The 22151-nt window shown below is 35.7% G+C and overlaps 1 pseudogene; it reads left to right on the forward strand.

The window, feature by feature from the left end:
- Positions 1-851: 851 nt before the first annotated feature.
- LOC146733875 (uncharacterized) lies at positions 852-3808 on the forward strand (annotated as a pseudogene).
- Positions 3809-22151: the final 18343 nt, after the last annotated feature.

The raw sequence follows: 22151 nt of genomic DNA on the forward strand, positions 1-22151 counted from the left end.
ACTACCTTTCTAGGCTTACCTTTTCTGGTCAAATCACTGAGAGGAGCTACTTTTGTAGCAAAATTTGGTACAAATTTGCGATAATATCTAGCTATGTCTACAAATGACCTTACTTGCTTTAGTGCTTCAGGTCTGGCTACATGCTGCATGGCTTCTATTTCATCTGATAATACTTGCACAATACCGTCACCTACCTGAAGACCAATAAACTCTAAATTAGTAAAACCAAAGAAACACACTGAAGGTCTTGCAGTTAACCCTGCCTTCCTTAAACGAGCCAAAACATCCTGTACAATTCTCCCCCTTTCTTATTTACCAAAACAATGGGTGAGGCATAAGGTGAATTTGATGGTTCAATTAGTCCCATCTCTAACATACTCTTAAACTCTGACCTCACTATATCTGTCATATCGGATGGTAAATGGTATGGTTTTGACCTAACTGCTTCAGATGTTACCAATTTAATATCATGCTCACCAATTTTAGACTTTCCAGGACAATCATTGAGAACATCGGAAATTTCTCTTATAACTCCAGCAATCTCTCTAAGCTGCAGTGCACGCAGTTCATCACACCTGTAACCACTTTCTTTCCCCTTTCATAATATGCTTTCAGCAAGTTAGTATGATAAATTTTCACCTTGCATTTCACATCCATTCTGTAATCCATCATACCCACTCTCTCTCAATAAGCCATATTCCGCGTTAAGCGAGATCATACGAAATCTCGTGTGACTTAAATCACGCACTTAGCAACCGCGCGACAAAGGTCAAGCTTTTCATTCACGACGGTGGCAACCATATTGATTGCAGTGTTGTAAACAACAATCACTCAACAGTATCGGCATTTAAAGCATCAATGGGAGTTAAACGTTGTGCGTATGGCGAATGTAAGAGTGATTCGAGGTTTGAAAAGAAGGATGAATGGAGTGTTTTTGCGCGTTTTCCGAAGCCGAAACGCCAACCAGAAAAATGTGATCGGTGGATCAGTGCGTGTTCTCGTGGTGACGACTTCGGAAGACATCGAATCAAACAAGACACGTACGTATGTTCTTTACATTTTGTTGGTGGTAATGGTCCTACGGAAGAACATCCCGATCCTATACCAGCCACAGCTAGAGGAGTAGAACTGAGAATGTTTGTGACAAGAAAGAAAAGACCACCCCCGAAAGACCGAACCGTTACCGTTACAGGAAATATACCAAAACGACCAAAGGTACAACAGTTGGTGAGTACTGTGTATCTTTTCTTTGGAAAGGAAGCTCGACAGACCAGACCGTTCACCCCATTCTTTTTTATTACTATCATATCTTGTTAGTATATGTTTTCACTATATATATATATAAACAATATAAAACATATGGAAACAAAATATCTTTGAAGTCAGTTGATATTTTTCCTAACTGTAGTTGTATGTTTATACGTCTGCATGTATATAGAGCATTTCTACACGTTATTCATGGGACAGCAACATTGTTTTTTATTATGAATCTTCCATTATGTTTGTTATACATATTTTTTACACATCTTACATGAATGCAGTGATGCTTAGTATGGTTTCTTATTTTCAGGTAACTGATAGAAATACACCTATCGTGCCTCCTCAGAGTCCACCATGTCTGAACCCTGTACTTACCACTGATAATATGAATAATGTACAAAAGACCCCAATTACATCACCCAACAAAGAGAATAATAATAATATAGCCTATGCCTGTGGTATGTATGCATAACACTGTCTTTATCAATTTTTATACACCTTTTATTCACAAACAAATAATATGCTGTGATAGCATGTCAGATTATTTTACATTTGTTGACCCTGAATATAATACAAGACATCGCCTTCAAAAATTGTTATATTCTATTCATGCAAACACAACATTAGGACAATTTGCTATAACATATACAGGCCCCAAATTTTGAAATGACATTCCAATCAAAATCAGGGAAGAAATTCCAAAATCACATTTTCGCCAATCATTTAAAAAACACTTAAGGGATGGATATGTATAAATCATAAAATGTAATTTTATTTTAATAAAAAATGTCTCTGTTGGTGGTTTCTCGCATTTTGGTTTTACTTTCAGCATATTGCTTTATTTGTCCTCTATGTACTTAAAAATTGTAATTGACAGTTAAAATTTGGAGTCACTGGAGTGTACATATTTAGTATTTGCTTCCAGTTTCTAACTTCTCCTGATAAACTGTTCTGTTTATACATCAGAGTTTTGATTATGTGTGTGTGTGTATAAATATAAACATATATATAGGTTTAGTGTTTATTTATATATTTCTATTATATAATTCATTACAAATTAATAGTATGATGTATCGTTACTTTTCGTCCTATAATTTATTTATCCAAATTTTTTTTTTGAACGGGGAACTGCAGCTATTTTCTTTTCCCTATACCTATTTTAAATTCTATTTTGTACAATACTCTTAGATTTATATGTGTAACAAATGAAATGAAATGAACACATGTACAAATTTAAATATCAACAATAAAAATAAAGGTTTCTATCTATATTTAAGTGTTGGCGGACAGCTGATCCACGTTTTGACATTTTATTTTTTTATGCAGGATTGTTTTTAAATTTTACAACATTTCAATATATAAAAATGGGGCTGGGCATCATGTTGTGAATGTGTCTGCATGTTGTCACATATGTCAAGCGTTTATGTGCATATAATTTACTATTTAGTTAATGTTTTTTTTTGCCATTTCAGATACCTTAACTTGCAATAATACAAATACCATTGTGGATAAGTCACCACTTCAGAAGACCAAACCATATATGTGCAATGCTGCCACACAGACAATGATATCAACCATGAACATTTGGGTGAATATTCAGACAGGGCACTCACAGACCAAAACTTTTTGAAGAGAGATCTCTTTATGAAAGATGAACTAACGGATGCCAAGTCCTGCAAATTTTACACAGGTGATTGTTACATAATAGTAAATCCATTTCTTCTAGAACTTGTTTTTATTTTTTATAGAACCATATTTTTATGTTTTTTACTGATTTTCCTGTAGGTTTTACATCCATACAGGTGTTAATGTTTATCTTCAATTGGATAAAAATAAGGGGAGAAAGAATAAAACTGTGGAAAGGAGAAGCCACATCTACAAGTCGGCGTGATGGTCATGGTCGAGCACTATCAAATTTTGAGGCTTTTGTCTTAGTACTTGTTCGACTAAGAAGAGGTCTAAACACCTTGCAGACACTTTTGGAATTGCGCAATCCACAGCAAGCCGTTACTGCTATACTTGGATAGAGTTTATTAATAAAGAACTTTCATTTCTCATAAAATGGCCAACACAAGACCAAGTAAGAGCATCTCTGCCAGCAGCATTTCGACACTTCAAAAGAACTGTCGCCGTTATTGACTGCACAGAATTTTTTGTTCAAAAGCCATCAATCCCCTCTTCACAAAGAATTACCTGGTCATCTTATAAGTACCACAATACATTCAAGGCACTTGTAGCAATTTCACCCACTGGAGCTTTTACTTTTGTGACTGATTTGTGGACTGGATCAGTGTCCGACAAGCAGATTGTGAAAGATAGTGGTTTTTTGGACAAAGTGAAGACAGGTGATGATATTATGGCTGATCGGGGATTTTTGATACGTGACCTACTTGCCTTTCAAGGAGCCACTTTGAACATTCCCCCATTTGCCTTTGGAAAGCAACTGAGCAGTGCAGCAGTAACCAAGACGAGGCGAATTGCCAGTGGACGCATTCATGTTGAAACTTCCTATCCCTGGCCTTCCTTTCATAATACTTTTTGTGTCTAACCTTTGCCTTAGCTAACCCAGCTTGAGCCAATTTACATGTCTCTTCAAGGCGATTTCGTAAATCAAGGCATTTTTGGTAAATAGTTTCAGCCTCTGAAGTAGTGGTCTCCTTTGTCCACAACTCTCCTAATTGGGCCACTCACAGTTCTACCATGAATAAGATAGATAGGTGAAAACCCTCAACTTTCCCAAGAAGCTTCTCTATAGGCAAACAGTACTGGGTCAAGATACCTATCCCAATCCTCGGGCCGTTCTTGACACATGCATTTCAACATACTTTTCAAATTATCATTAAACTGCTCAACTAAACCACCACATGCTGACTGATATGAAGTAGTTACTAATAGACAACACTCTACTCACTTCCTTCATAATGTCAGATACAAACTGTGTCCCTAAATCAGTTAAAACTTCTTTGGGTTCACCAACCTCCTATATATACTAATGCATTGGCAACTACCTCGGGGGTAATTTATTTAACGCTACAGCCTCAGGGTATCGTGAACCATAGTCTACAACAGTTAAAACGTACCTATGACCTCTCTCAGTCGCTGGACTGATCGGACCAATAAAATCCATGGCTATTGCTATTCTGTAGTCTTCTTAGCACCAAGATGACCTGCCATAAATGACTCATGAGCAAGTGCTAGTACTTGATTATGGTACAACTAAACAGTAACAGTAACATCCTCTATCAACATGAGGTGGCTTGACTACTAGTTGATGTACATTACCTAAGGGAACACTAGTTTCAATACCCGACTAATACAAGCTTAAGTATTAACAACCCATAAATCACATTGATCAGTTCCTGAATTTGAACCAAATATTTTTAAAACTTTTACAATCAAGAATAACAATATAAAATAAAATAAAATAAAATAAAATAAAATAAAGACTGAACTATGCATACTACTTGTGAATCTATTTGAGGTTTTGTGTATTCATTCATTGCGAATCGACTTAGTATAAACGTATTCTGCATGAACCGATATAGTATAGTATATAGCATACATATTGTCAACAATCAAATATATCAATACACTGCAAATAACTACAAGTCGTATGTGACGGTTGATAACTAACATATTTATTAGGCATACATACATTTTCGACACAGATAAGGCTGTATTTATAAATCTCACAAGGTATTTACAGACAGTAACATGTGTCTGTACAATCAGTCAAAGTTATGAAGTTACAATGGAAATCATTTCTGATATTTTCATATCGGAGGATATTATGTCGCACTATGGCTGCCTCCAACTAATTTGCATAATACACTGGCTGCCAACTCAGTTCTTCATAGGCTTCATGTTGATTAATTTAAAGTAAAATATCTAGCGATTCAGAAGTGATATTAATATTATGTAAAGAGTTGTTTGTTTCATTCTACTTTGCATTTCATTTAACATATACAGATCCATAGACTAGACCCTTAACTATTCTGAAACTGTTATAAGATTAGTACTCAACATGTTTCTATTGTTTGTGTGTGCTCAAGTGGGACATGCTTAAATAATGCTCTGTAAAATCAATAAGGCTGTTGGTCTTTTTTCTGGGTCATAGTCCAAACAATTATCAATATTCACAGCCAACATATCATGGATATATGCATGTGATGACAAGAGCTTCAGGCAACTTGGTTTGTTTCCTCCTTGCAACATTGAATACAGTGGTTCTATTGCAGCAGCTATTGCATCGCTATTTCCAGCATTGTCACCTTCAGATATTTGCGAATCATCATCAAAACCCCAAGCGTCCTTTCCAGTGTACAGTTCTAGTAAGGTTATTCCAACAGACCACATATCTGACATTGTTGTACCATTTCTTTGATGAAGCAGGCACTCTGGTGCCATATATGAAGGAGTACCAGGAAGCCCCATACCTGTGCCTAGTTGAAGAGTTTTGTGCACTTGTTTAACTTTGCTAATTCCCATATCACATAGCTTGGTGTTCAATGTATCACGAGATATTAGTACATTGGCAGGTTTGATGTCCTGGTGAATTATATCAGCATTGTGCGTGTAAGCTACGGCTTGACAAAGTTGCTTAGCAACATACGATTTCTGGGCTTCAGGTATATTGAAGTCAGTCTCATGGAACAAAATGTCCTCCATATTTGCTCCATCTATAAATTCCGACACAATATATATACTAGTTTTCTCTGTAGCAACTGCCATCAGTTGAACAATGTTTGGATGTCTGATTCTACTATGCACCTGGATCTCTCTTCTAACAGTTGCTTGCAGAAGCCTGGCATTTCTGACTTTGACTTCTTTTATAGCAACATCTGTGCCGATCCAACTCCCTTTATATACAACTCCAAATGATCCTCTGCCTATTTCATTTTTTTTCTCAAATTTCAAATCTTTTCTGTTGATCTTTGGTACATCTAGTGCTGCTACAGGTACAGGTTTTTCAGATTCTGAAATTTGGCTATCCATGTCTTCTGTAGTAGGCCTTTTTCCACATTTTAAAACTTGGCTATTATTTCCTGTGGAACTTTTGATTTCCTTCACAAGTATTCCTTCATTTGGATTTGCTGAATGTCCTAAGCATACTTTAACAATACTCACGGCTTCAGATTCTTCGAACAAGTCATCAAACGTTACGACAACGCTATACATACCAGGTTCACTCACAAAAATGCAGCAACGATCAGAATCTTCAACAGTAATGGCACCATTTCTTCTCCATGTGTATTTAGCTCTTGGTTGTCCATGACAAGATGTAATAACAGCAAGTATTAGTTGTTTGGTTTTGTCATAACCCCATAATTCTTCTGGACCATGAAGTATGATTTTAGAATTTTCTGATCCATTCGACATTGGGAAAACAAATCTTAAGGCATCATTTTCATCACACCCATAATTCAGATAACACACCCGATTCTTTGATAATGACTTGACTTTGTATCCATTGGATAGTGGGTCAAACTCACATAAAGTTTCTACATTAGGTTGTGTAAATGAACATAATTCACGACACTCAGACCTAGATGAAGCTGTGATTGTACACGTTACTTCTGAATAGCTTGACTGCATTTCTTGAAAGTAATAAATACTTAAATCCTCTCCTGTAGACTGTAGGGAAGATGACTGGCTCTCAATATCAAAGTTCAATACTTTTTCCTCCAAACTGTTGCAAATACTGGAGTCTGTCTGAGAATTGCAGCTGGCAACTGTACTACTAGCTATAGGGCTTGAATCATTGCTAATATCTGACATAGCTTCATGTATTTCCGGTTGACTCTCACTCATATCATCATCTTTTGTATCTGCATTCGTGCTTGTCATAAGGTAAAGTTTACATTTGTTGGCATAAATACCATGTGATTTTAAATACTCTTCAAAACTGCATTGTTCTCCATCAATGTCAGTGAACGAATCAATTTTGTCTCTAGCAAAATTTCCTAACTCTTTCTTCATTTCAATGATATTGCCAAGTTTTTCAATGCTCTTTTGAAACAATTTTGTTGCTTTGTTGATCATCGTTTCAACAGTCATATCTTCATCATCATAATCAATAGCCCTTGTACCACCTCCATCATTGAATCTTATTTGTTTGAATGGCTTGCCGTTTTCCGAGTGTAACCAACCAAGGTATAACTTCTTCTGTGTTTTTCGTGGTATAGGGCAGGGTACCTGATAGGGAATCATATGTATAAGTTTATGCACGTTAGAGATATATTCACATTTACTTTGCTTTTCTCTCAACAGTATGAGCCAGTTGTGAAAATTTATACAGGTGACGAAAAAAAACAGATTCCAAAATTCTCATAAACAACTCGCGTCAATGGAAAATATGGCCAGAAAATATAGAAATCGAAATTAAATTATTTTGATATTGTAATTCACTGGTTTACTGGTTAATGTAGACTTTATTATAAAGCCTGTTGCATTTATTTGTAGTATCTTGTGGCATTGTTTGGTGAGAAATAAAGCACTGACGTAATACAATATTCTTAATGTTACCCCTATAGTTTGTTCAAACATACCAAATTTGCAGAAAAATCAGTCAAAGCATGTCTAAAAAATGTTGATGTAGCACTAGAATTGTATTTTTTTTAAATACTAGTATTTAAAATTATGCAAATTAGCAACTAGACAAATCAGAGGGACAACCTAAGATACCATAATAAAAAATTTGAAATATTCAGCAAAAATCCAATGTCACAATTTTGACATAAAATGAACAAATCTGCGAGAGATCCTCCTAAGGTACCAAAACACCAAATTTGAAAGCATTCGAAGAAGAAGATGAAAATGTAAGATGATGGATGACGGACGGACAATGACGGACAATCAGTAATATGATAAGCTCCGTTCGGTCAACTTTTATACCCACGCCAGTGTTTAGAAATAAATGTTGATCACTGTTTGATTGTTTGTTTCTATATTAACATCAATAGTATACATTATACCACTAAAGTAATTAATAAACATACCTTTGTTGCAGTTCTAGAAGTACCGGGTACTGACTTCTTATTGCACGAGCCCTTTTTTTCTCTCTCTTATCTGCTTCACAAGCTCCACAACACGTGTTTTCTTTTGATCTGGAAAAAAAATGGCAATGCATATCTTATAACATTGTTATTCAATTCAATGAAAGTCATACTTGGAGCCTACATAAGATTGTTGTGGTGAAATATGACTTGTCAGCTATATTTTCATGATTATTGATATCATGAGTAAATGAAGGTAATGATTAAGAGTTGTGTATAGAAATATTATGTTTATATGCACAGTTACCAGTTATGTACTGGTGTCACTTGAATTGCAAAATTATGGTTGCAACACATCTCGTTACACGGCTATAATTTTTAAATATGGGATAATAGTCAACTATATTTGATAGGCAAGGCAGGAAGGGGGGGCAATGAATTACATTAATTAAAGTTTACCTTTGTTAATTGCAGATTTTAACTTTACAATTTCTCCAACTTTAAGACCCATTCCTTTCAGGTCTTCATTACTCATTAGAGAAATAGTTTCCTTTTCAAGTACCTTTAGAGAAATTAAAGTAGTGAATTAAATAAGTAATGATTTTGCTCTATTAGAAGAGTCATGCACTTACGTTAATGACAGGTGATTTTATGATCGCAATAAGTAATATTTTATATTACAATATACAATGAATGCAATGGTGCAATTCTAATGGAGATGCACTTGTAATAAAGCAAGTACGGTACTATCTTTTAATCCAAGCTTTAGTTATTAACATTGAAAATTATAACTCAAACTACATTTTGCATAAAAGTGCATCTTTGATCATTTACCTGTTCTTGCAAAAAAGTTTCATAAATTGTATTTCCTCTTTCTGTTGTAAAGATTTCACACAACAGCTGCAAAACAAACACATGAGTATGCATTGAAGTGTGAAGTGTGAAGAAATTGTTTTCGTTCCAGGCAGTGTAAAATGGGGGCGGGGGGGGGAGTTGTTTGCTGGTCAGGTTACAGGAAATAAAAACGGTGTTTTCATTTTTATAGGAAATAAAAGTTCCATTTTACGTTAAAAATAACAGTTTTTAGAGTTTATATATAAAGCAAATTTTTAATTACATGTTACAATTTTTTATTATTTTCGACCATTCACATGTGAGTCCAGTATCGAAGATATTGTATGAATACTGACAATTAATGTGGAAAATATATGCTTACAACTAAAAGTATCTTTGTACGAAATACAGGGGAATAAAATAGCTGATTCCATGTTATACCTTGCCCATGCCTATGGAATATGTTAATTATTTATTTATTTAAAGTACATCATTACGAACGTTAAAACAAGTTATTACGAAAATTCCCCTTTTCGTCCCTAAGTGTAGGATAATGAGTAGAAAGAACACATGAAGAGAGACACATGTCCTTAGACTCAGGAGGCACCATTTATAAACAAAATAATTAAGAAAAAAAGAAAAAAACAATTAGTCTATGATAATTACTAGAAAACCAGTCCAGATAATTTAAATACACTGGCGCCACACCAAAACAGGGAAAGTATGTTTACCACTCTAATTATAGATGAGCACATTTTCCAGGGTGGCCTGTATTAATGCTCGTTTGACAAGTACAGTAACAAAAATTGCATTGATGTTCCAAGTGAACAACACAAAACAACACAAAATAACACAAAATAATAAAATGAGCCTCAATAACAAATGGCACTAGTCAGAATGACAAGTACAGATGATTTCTACACGATTGACATTACACACCGATGTGTCTTCGGGACAAAGGACTGACATGCTAATAAATTGGATAATATTTCCCATAGAGAAACTTTCGTGCACGAACTTCTACGTAAAGTCACATGACCCGTCCACATATCTATTCAACCTTCAGTGTAGCGATTGTGGTAACACGTAAGATGCGCGATTTTTGCAACTCTGGTCATGTTTGTCCAACTTTACACGACGTAGTCTATACTAGCGTGTCAACTACACATATTCACACTGGGAAAATATGCGTAAAAGGTGCTAAATACATACCTTTCGCAGCTGCGTCGTCTGTTCATTTGTCGCCATGTTCATCAAAAATTGCGCGTTCGCATACTGTATGACCTTTCAACTTAGTCACGTGGAACGGAAAGTGGGCAGATACGTGGAAATAAGAAATAAGAAGTGAGAAATGAGAAAGTAAGAACTGAGAAATGAGAAGTACGAAGTGGGAAATGAGAAGTAAGAATTGGGAAGTCAGAAAATGAGAAGTAAGAAGTAAGAAGTGAGAAATGAGAAGTGAGAAATGGGAAGTGAGAAGTAAGAAGTGAGAAATGGGAAGTACGAAGTGGGAGGTCCCTTCTCGGCTTTCGTACTCGCTCGCTTATTTGCTGTACTTTGAAACTTTGTCGGAGTAATTTCTGAATCATTTATCTGTGAAGCATTGTAATTGAAACATGCAATATTTGTTAATCGCTTTATTCATTTCGTTTTATACAAGTTCAATAATACTGTATTCTGACATACATTGTTGCAAAATACGGATTCTGAAGTGAGACGACGACATGAATGCGAACGTGGTAGAAACCACCGCAGTGTGTTCTTTTGTTTCAATTTTTATATTCATCCAATTAGAAGTTTTCCCACTAATTTTCTTACACGGTCAAGAGTTTATCGACGTATATCAAGGGCATACTGCCAGTTCTGTATCATTCTTACAAGTTGTGTTATATCGTTGATATCGAGTTGTAAGTCTCCGGATTGCCAGCGGGTTTTCCGTTAGTGAATAAATTCTGAGTTTTCATTAAGTCGTTCTTCTGTGGTGATTGGTGCTGATTGTGTAGCAGATAATTTTGCATACTATATTTCGTTACATTTCCATATCCGCAACGTATCGTCCCCCACAAACTTTCACAAAAACAAAAACAAACAAGAGAATGTATGCTAGTCTATTACATGTTCTGTTAGACAGATGGACGCGCTAACCGTTATACCACATCTGCGATAAATATTAAGTCATTGTTGACACGATGATTGGTCAAAATGCACACACGTGTCATGCATGAACACTTAGAGAGATACTCACGGGGATGTTGGGTGGCAGTGCTTCGCAGCCAGTTGAAAACTGGACGTTGAGGGCGCAATGACTAAAAAAATACGTTTTTTTGCAAAAAATTGCATAAATTTTGCTGAAATACTTAAAATTTGACGACAAATCGATCGTCTGGACCATGTAAATGGGAGTCAAAACAGTGTCACATGCCCCAGTATTTCAACTGTAGGAGTACCCCCAGTGAAAACTATGTATTCACCCACGGTCAGGGTCAATATTCAACACTTTTGGCTTTATTGGTCAGCTGCCTTGTGAAAAACAATCGCGTCTCGACGTTGGCAAATAAATCTCAATGGCTGGTTAAAACTCACGGTATTGTTGACCCCCTCATATTTTCTCCTTGGGTGTGCGTATTCGGCTAAAAACTTCACCCCAATTGTTAATTAAAGATAAATACGAAAATGACACCCGTCCACGAAACATTAACCGGAAGAGGAAGTTGTCAGATGAATATCCCAGCATTCTTTGTATGTGACGTAATACGTGCTTTACGGTATCGAAACAATAAAGAGGATTCTGGGTTACACTATTAGTACGTCTGATTAATACGTTACGGAAGAGGACAAACTTTTTAAGGTAAGTGCATAAGTTTAATTTAGTCAAGCCTAAGATAAATTAGATAGTTTTCTTGAGATGATAATCAGATTTTTTTAAAATTAAAAATAATAAATTAAAATAATATGTTAGAGTGCAATACGCGCTCCGTAATTATTGTCAGCTCAATTGATTGATCTCCGTCTTGTCATTCTAACTGTCTGAATGACAATTAGATGGATGCTGTATTCGACACCTTTGTCACTACTACGTCACAAATCTAGATAGTATGGCGCTGAACTGTGCTGCTAACAGAAGAATTCAGCAATATTCCTTGATGGTACCTTATGTGACCATTCATTTCATAACAAGTCGCCATTTAACATAGGTATATTGATTTGTTTAGAAATCTCGATTTACAGTAGCAACCATACCGACATCCGACTGTTAGGTGGCTTGTACTCATCAACGGCATTTTTTGGGTTTTGTTACATTTTATTATCTGCCATACAATGAATAGGGGCAATTGAAAACTCACCACTGTTTATAGACGCCACTAAGAACAATGACGCGACGAATCAACTCTTTGTTTCACGCACGCTGTTTTTCATGACGGTATACATTGAATGTGATCATTATTTTAACGATTGAGTTCAAATTACCATTTGAAAGAATTTCAACAAAATGGTCCTCAACATTTGTTGCAGACCGTCCTATTCTGTCGTAACTGAACGTTAACTACTGCAAAACAAGAATATTTAATTCTTAAATCGAACCTCTTATTGATGACTTTACCATGAACCATAATTAAATAGGATTACTCATCCGACAAGCGTTGTCTAAATCGCATAATTTTGTAAACTCGATGTAAACTAAACATATTGATTCTGCCGATAGATGGCGGTAAAATACGCAGATCTGATTGGAAGCGCGTCAAGAACATGCACCCAATCAGAGTTGCCGAAAGGTATAATGGTGAGGAGATGGCCGAATGCCGAATAAACAAACCTTGACAGGTGAAGATTCTGACAAAGGTATCTAACATTACCTGCATACCACGAACTATCATCGCAAAGTTAATTCAAAATATTACTCAATAGGCGTTTACAAAAAATTCTCTGATAATCATCACGTTTAGATGAATAATACAATGCCTGTGCCGTAATTTGCAAAAACGATATTTTGTCAATAACATATAATAGTAGTTCTTTTTATATATAATAACACAACTTCGTGATATACGTCTTTGTCAGGACCTTCCTATGGAACTACGTCATAACGTCACGTGAATCACAAATGAACATATCATTACAATACTGTGGTAGTCTTCAATTGAATTTCCTTTGAAAAATAAACTTTATCGCGCAAAATAAAACTGTGTGGTTAATGTTAATGCATGACTTAAAATATTCGCCGAAGATTCATACACTGAATGAAATGTGCGGTGTGGCGTCGTTTTAATGACGCATGATTCACATTCGCTGTGTCGCGGGGTCAAGAGTTGCGATTTTTAAGCGAGAAATCACTTTGTTCCATATATGGAACTGCCCAACTATTCCTGTTTACTGTAATTTAAAACTTCCATGAACCGAACTTAGGTTTAGGTGATTGTACAACACATTGGATATTTTCGGTATCTCACCCCAAATATGCAATTCGATTGGACCTTGCGCGAAATTCATGGTTCTTGCGTCATCTCAATAAATGCAAAAACATTTGAAGACTTGCGACTATTTTCAATGAATTTGAATCATTTCGCTATATACCGGGCCGGGTAACATTCACTGAAATTTCTATCTCAAACTTAAAGGGCGGCAGTCATCGCGCTGCGCATGTGCGACATTTGTGTTGATAAACATAGATATTCCCACAATCCAATGCGCTCTTCTAGTGGAAATCACATTTGCTCACGACTTGCACTATTCGCCGCCGTGACTACTTCAATACCTTCCAATCACCTAAAAAATACCTAATTAAAGCTTGGTAACGTCTCAGTTTGCACTCGTTGATCTGCGCAACAGTCAAAGTCGCCGTCTTTGTTTATATGTGACTCATATATCTCGCGCATGCGTGGCGCGACGACTACCGCCCTTTAACTTGGCAGCTCAACAAATTCGTTACCCAAATGTACCGTTGCCGAGATCTCATGAGATGTGTATAGACCATTGCAGCATTTGCTCTAACATTCAGTAAAATGTCCGTTCACAGAACGATGTTCTTGTATGCAAATGAGATGGGATGCGACGGATTCACAGGATAAAGATGATCTTCGATGAGTGAAACGTGATATTAGTTAAAATGAGTGTAGTAATTCAGTGACGTCGTTTTCACATGTTTTCAGCTCAGTCAGCTGACGCAAGTAATTCACTAACATTTACCATCTCGAATCCTGGACATGACTAATGAAATATTGTATATTGAAAATTCTCCATTATAGGAATACTAGCATGACAAGGTCGCGTGAGTTTCGCCCTTCGCGGTACTCCAAATCAAACACACGCCTGACAGAACGATGTAGTTTTTCACTTCCCCGACGATTTTTTGTCGGTACCAATCAAATTGCAAGAACGTCAGATAGTGACAGCCATCGAAGAGTAACCATTTATTCACGAGTTTATTTGTTTGTTGACATAATGTATAATAAGGTACTGGCAAATTTCAGCCCAATGTATTATATCATCTTGTTGAACAATGCAAACAGGGCTTTGATTGTTGTTGTTACCATGACCACTAACATGAATATAGAATGAAACTCATTGCAAGAGGGCGTGAACCTTGTTAATTCGCAGTATTGATGTTGCCGACAAGACATACAATATTCTGTGAGGCGTTAGTAGGGTCTGATTCCGTTCGTCACTCACGCCTACATGTCAGGCTACTGTAAAAACTGCAATGATATACGGGATGCATATACATGTATATCATGTTTATCTTGTATTGTGTAACTTCTGCTCTGTGTTTTCATGGATTTCATTATTCCAATGTCATTCCAAATTATTCTTATGAAATAATGCAAGACGTGTAATGAACATTTAATTGTTTTTATTCAATGTCTAATTAAACGATGCTGTTTCTTGCAGATACTCAAGATCATGGCGATGCATGCCACAGCTTTACTCATCTTAACTATTATCGTCTGCTCGAATGTTCCTTGCATGGCTTCCATGGATACACGTGCCATCACCGAATCTACCGCAACTGTGAATTGGACAATACCTGCTAACGTGACGTTAGAAAACATTACAGGTTATACCCTGACATATAACTCAATGACAATCATTATCAATGACCCTTTGACTACGTCATACCACCTGAGCGGTTTATCACCGGGAACGTTGTACACAATATGTTACGTCATCAATATAAGTGATGGTTACACCTCGTCCGCGGACGATGTAAACTGTGTTAGTTTCTACACGAACTATGACCCTTTGAATATCCATGCCGTAATCGCTATTGGTGTCGCTGGAGGGATTTTGATTGTTTTCTTGGTTGCCAAAGTTCTTGAAATATTATTAAACCCAAACGAATCAGAGAAAGCAGAGTATAAAAAAGCAAAACAAAAACTTGCACTAAAAAAGAAGCATAAAGTTACGGTCATTAAAGTAGCAACGATATAAAGTGAAATTTGACATTCTCCATATAAGTAAACTTCATTACTTGTTTTTTAGTCCCCGTTTCAGGCACAGCCTGAAAAGGGCGGTATAGTTTCTCGTTTCCGGTTTCCGTCTGTGACGTCTCTAACACTTGCTCAGAAATTCTGCAGCAGATATCCATGAAACTTGGCAGGTTTATGAACAAGTCTCTGCCGAATAGGCACGTAATTTTTTTTCCAGATCTGAAAATCCTAAGTAGGTCGTTTTCATGATTTTTATCCAAAACTACCTCTCCCAACACCACTGAGAGAACTGAGCATGCTCAGAATAAATAATTAGCTTAGATTGTAATGCCAGGGTTTTTAGTGATGCCATGACCTGGTTATGACCATGATCTGAATCAGTGGGAAATGGGTCATACCATTACCAATCTCAATGGAAACTGTAGAGGGGTGTCAGGCGTACATTTTGATGGGAATTATAGTGGTGATAATGAAACAAACCTAGGTCCTGGTAATATAAAAAGACCTGAATTAACAAAGAAGTCAAGTTGTTATTAAAGGTACATCAAGGTTTACTCAGATTTATGAATGCAGATTCTTGAGCATGTATGAGACATAGTTGCACTTGTGCACTCTGAGATTTTGGACATGGGTCAATGGAATTTTCAGCTATATCAGTACAATACTAGATTAAGGTAAATCACTTTATGATGAATTGTACCCACATAGAGTACATATTAATTCAATTGTTTGCAGATGTTCCATGTATTATTTTAACATGAGTATTTTATAATTAAAATAATTAAATGACGGGGACTGTGACATTCATGTCTTGTTTTTCTTTATTTTACAAAACAATACAATTCTCTACGTCATCAGAATATACGGACAAATTTGCTTAAATAATTGTGTTTTGGCAAAAATATAGTATAATATATCGTAAAACAATAATAAAAAGAGTTATGGTAAAACATAAATATATCATATTTCTATGAAATATTTAAAAACGCAATTGCGCATGCAACGGCGATTGTGTTAACATGGGGAGTTACATGGCACGATTAAGTGCATCTATCTCATTTGCATAGTGAGTGTTGCTACCATTCTAGAATTCTACAATATGTCTAAAAAAATTATTGATTCAACTATTTACGAGCTGAGAAAATAAATAAACAAGCAGCCTCTCGGGTGTTAGCTGCCGAGTATTTATGATATCTTCCCAAAGACATCATAGACAAATCTTATGGAGGTACATCTGAGGTACTTAAATGTATAATAACAAAGGAATCGACTTGTGGTTTACAACAAGAAGTCGAAAATATAACTTCTTATCAAAAATTACAAAATATATTCATCAAAATTAGAGAATTGAAGATATCATCACGAAATTAACAAATCTGAGCAAGGTCCACTCAAGACGTATAACGTATCAAAGCAATCAATAAGAAGACGAAAATATCATTTTTTTTACTAAAAATGACATAAATATTTGCTGAAATCGGGGAATTGAAAATATCGTCACAAAACTGAGAGAGGTTCACCCAAGGTACTTTTACACCAAGTATTAAGTAGTTGTTTTTAAAAAGAAGTCGAAATAGTATTTTTCACTAAAAATTACATGAATATTCGCTAAAAATAGAGAATTAAAAATATTGCCACAATATTGTATACCAAATGTCAAAGGAATTTCGGTTTTCAGTTGATGCGAACTCAGGACGGCGGACGACGATGGACAATCAGTCAAATAATCAGCTCGGGATTAACGTTCGTTATCCCGCGCTAAGCCGGGATCTGGCGTTTCTTAGCCCATGCTAAGCGTTCGCGTACGTTTATTTTTTTTTTTTTTTAGCACGGACTTACGTTTTTGCCTCCTTAACCCGTGCTAAGGAGCTGAGCACACGAAACAATTAACTGCAAACGCTTGCTTGTTTTAAATGGCTATGAACTTAAAGGGTGGTAGTCGTCGCGCCCCGCATGTGCGACATCTGACATTGACAAACATTCATTTCCCCCATAATCCAATACGCTTTTCTAATGAAATCACAAATACGAGTTTTGCCCCTGGGCGCATTTTTGCACTATTTACCGCCGGCGACTCTTTTGATACCTTCCAAACACCAAAAAAGTATCTAATTAAATCTTGGTAACATTCCAGTGTGTACTAGCTGAAGTGCGCATCAATAAAAATCGCCATCTTTGTTTATTTGAGACCCATATCTCGCGCATGCGCGGCGTGACGACTACCGCTTTTTAAAGTGACCTTTTTATCGTAATAATCGTATGTTTATTTGATACCCATATCTCGCGCATGCGCGGCATGACGACTACCGCCTTTTAAAGTGACCTTTTTATCGTAAAAATCGTATGGTACATGAGCACGACTAGCATGAACATAGTAATTGAAAAGAACGAGGACAGTCCATTATAACCTAAATGACCTGCCATACAATAAATTGGTGTTAGTGAGTGACCAGGTACCGTTGCCACGTTGCTGATACGTGATATTTTTCTCAGTGTTTGTTTGCTTCGCCAAGACCCGAAGTCAACAGCAATCATATATAATATATTCACTACAACTGCCTAGTGAATTGCATTTTGTGTTTGAAATCAAGTAACGTTGTCCGAGCCTGTCTCAACTGGTAAGTGTACATTTTTTTAGTCATGGTCAGCTGAATATTTGCTTCCATAGTTTACACGGTCAGGTTTGCCGCTACTCTATGCAAGTTGGTAATGTTTTGAAACATGCACAACATGTGGCGTATACGAAAACAATACTATGTACTGGGTAGAACTATTTTACAATATTGTATCATTTTGTGCATTTACGACAAGAATCCATCATCGTCTGTCACACCGACCAGTTTCTAGGCATATCTCGTATAATCGTCTGCAATTATCCCGTGATTGCACATATAGAAATAATGACAACTTTAAATTGCACATAAAAAAGAGTACAGGATGAAGTGTTATCGGAAATAATATCTATTTTATTGAACCCTCAAAAAATCGATCATGGCGGTGTTTAGTGGGCAGCCGATGACCAATTATAAATAATGCCCTCTCTGACAATGGCCTGAATCCAAGGCCAAAGAGATACTCATTATATACCGATATATAACTTGATTAACGCAACATTTTGAGTAACAAACTTTTTCAGTAAATTAGGTATAAGTGGTTATTTAAATATATATGAATAAATATTTAGGTACATTCGTAAATAGTCACCTGTGTTGCTTAAAGCGCGGTAGTCGTACCATAAATATTATACAAGACTTTACCTAGATCAAGACCCAACACCTAAAAAATACGGTATTGTACAGGCTAACACATCAGCGCAAGAAATCATCAAAATAGCCACACGTGTTATTGGGAAGCACGGGTTATTCATTAAACCCACAACTCGTTGTTCAAGTCAAGGTATTATGTGTGTAAATTCAATCGAAATTTGCCATTGGCTGTTCAACAGCTCAATCAACTACCAAATTCAATAGACGACATTGGTTTTCTAAATCAGTACATCAACGTGAAGTCATACCCTTACGCAGTACAAGATACTATTATTGTAGAAGAATATGTACCTGGTCACCGACTGATTCAAGCAGAATGTTGTGTACAGAATGGTCAGATAATTCATTGGGCTACAGCTGAATCGCTTTATTATCAGAATAAACACATACATTGCCATCTTGGAGGGATTACTCCTGCTTTACTTTCAAATGATGATACGACACGTATCTGGAAATTAACAGATGCAATTATATCAAAAATGATTGATCATGGTTTTGATAATCAATTTCTACATTGCGAGTTTTTTTATGGTTGATGGTGATTTTAAATTAGTTGAAGTGAATGGACGAATAGATCCACATTTGCCACCTATCTATAAAATGGTGATACATGGCAGGCACTATTACATCTTGGAAGTGGTAAAAAGATCACTGCTCCAAAACGCAAAGGAATGATTGGTATGATTGGTTACATTCAAACATTTGCCTCAGACGTAGCCGAAAACCTTCTTGATTTCGACGAAGTTGCCAAACATCCAACTGTAATGAGATCATTGTATTCTCCAAAAGATGTGGTAAACAAACATCGGATATTCATGCACCTGCCTTGGGTGAGACATGTCTGACTGGTTACACTGTTGATGGTAATTATATTTAATATTACAATCTAAGTAATACATGTGGTGATAATATAGTTTGTTCATCTGTTTATATTTAACAATAGTTGAATACTAATAAAAGAACTGAAAGCGGCATAGAATGTCAAACCCTCAAAATTGTGTTTTGCGCTAGTAAAAACCTTACATAAAGAAGCGGTACCTCAATTTGATAGCGTATATACAACTCAAATCAAGTCAATAATTATGCCATGCTAAAGCTTCATATATATTATTGTTCTTCTTATGACAATTATGAGTACGTTAGTAGTTTCATATAATGTTATGAATTTATTTTCACAGACTTGATTAAAAAGCACCATGAACTCTGTAAACGAGTACTGAAGAAACCAGACATGACTCCTTGGGAATAATCATGATTATAAGTTGAAACAAAATGACAATCATCAGCAGATACACATCATACTACGGATCGATCCAGACTATGAAAAATATTACCAAATAGCAACCGACATATTTATTGAACCACACAAGGAAATTCCCACAAAACGCTTCATTCAAGTCCATTCGGGTAATTAACAAAGAATAATTTTCCCTGCTTGATATGTTAGCTGGTAAGACAGGTATATCGTCATTTTGTGTTGTGATTTTATAGTGAGTACTGTATTTGGTATTAGTTAACTGTATGTATTTTTCGATTCTGTTGTGTTATGCCGTTGTCGTAATGTTCTCGTGATACACAAGACAAAAATTATGATATTTTCCTATTTTCCTTTCAATCATGGTCCTACAAAAGTGGGACTCATCTGAAATATGACTGGATTTTATTTTCACTGAATCATATATGGGTATTCTGTTCATTCAAAGTTATTATAATTATCGTATTTACATTTCAATAATTTTCATGGGTTCTAGGTCTCATTTCAATGTCCACATCTATTGCAAGGATAGTATCTTTCTTTTCCCCGCATCAACGTGAATGTAAACACTGATACTGTGTGCAATTCTTGAGTGCTGATTCTGACATTTATTTTAAATAACACGTGCTTGCTACTGTCTGTAAATAGATTTGTAAAATTGCATAATACAGGTGAAGGTATGTCCAAATAATTTCTGGCTGCCTAGGTAGTACTAGTTAGAATTATTGTTATGTATGCCTAGTTAAATAGTCATTTGCACTGTATTTTTGTGTTTTCTTAATAAAAGGTTTCTGTTTTTGTTGTCGAGCTATTTGAGATTAGTTTCTTTATTTCTGTTTTGTATGTAACGCAATCATGGCCATTAAATTGTCTGTAAACCACTCAAATAAAGTATATTAACAACAGGGACCGATACAGGATTTTTCAAACCTAACTTTATTTTATATTATACAAAAAACAAATTGAATACATTTTTCAACGGGGGGGGGGGGTGCTGTGTAGTCAAAATGATTTCACGTCGTGTCTCACAAGATGCACAATAGTAACAGTATTTCTGGAATTTCAGTAAGATATGGTAAATGTGTGACATTCTTGCTGAACTGCTGGTTTATTAAGTAATTTGGGAATTGTTTTTAGGCAACTGTTTATTGTGTATATATTGTGCACTGACGAGCCACTGTCATGCTTACTAAATGATAAAAAGAATCAGCTGAATTTTAGTCTCAATGGTTAGACTATTGTTTTGAAATCTGACAGGTTATTCAATGTGAACTGCATTGAACTAGATGTTTCTTGTCTGCAAGAAGTGATATATATCTCCGAATATATTTATTACTTATTATTATTCATTTTATTTCAGACAGAGTCCATATAAAATAACTTACAAAATAATAATAATATTAAATTACAGTCATAAATCTTTTGCTACAAAATGAAAAAAATCAAGTTATTTTTGTGCTGCTCCAACTGTGACTTCCAACGTATGTCCCTAATAAATATTACAGAGACAATGTCATTAGTAGAGGTATAAACGCGTTCAGTAAATAACGATACCAGCTTTCTATTAAACAAGAGAATGTGTGTATTCGAAAAAATCCTAAAAGTATTGCTATGTGAAACCCCCATGGCATTAAGTGTTGCCTTTCAAAACGAACAGGTACAGCAATAAAAACTAGAACAGTAAGTTTTAAATAACAGTTGCTTAACGTCAGTGCTACACTTAACACATTGTCGAAGCAACATATTAGCACGAACACAAAACAAACGTTTCTGGTGATCAATGTTAATATCGTCTCTAAGATCAGGAGTAATTTTGTGATCCAAATAATTCAACAAATTCTAATTCTTGACTATATAAATAAACTGGTGGTATATTACTCAGTTTATGACGACTAGGAAAATACATAAATTTTGTTTTATTAGTGTTATAAATAATATCACGATCGTTACCATATAGCTCACTTGCACTTTGCACAAACAGTTTGCGTAGACCTTTAATAGAGGGGGCAATGACACACTTTACTGTTATAAGTATTTATTGCTTTCCTAGGCCACCGGCCCATATACAAACATATCAAAACAATGCTTAAAATGTAACAGGTACAAGTAGAATATG

The sequence above is a fragment of the Saccoglossus kowalevskii genome, chromosome 15, assembly GCF_978046115.1.
Source record: "Saccoglossus kowalevskii chromosome 15, keSacKowa6.1, whole genome shotgun sequence".
Classification (NCBI taxonomy): domain Eukaryota; kingdom Metazoa; phylum Hemichordata; class Enteropneusta; family Harrimaniidae; genus Saccoglossus; species Saccoglossus kowalevskii.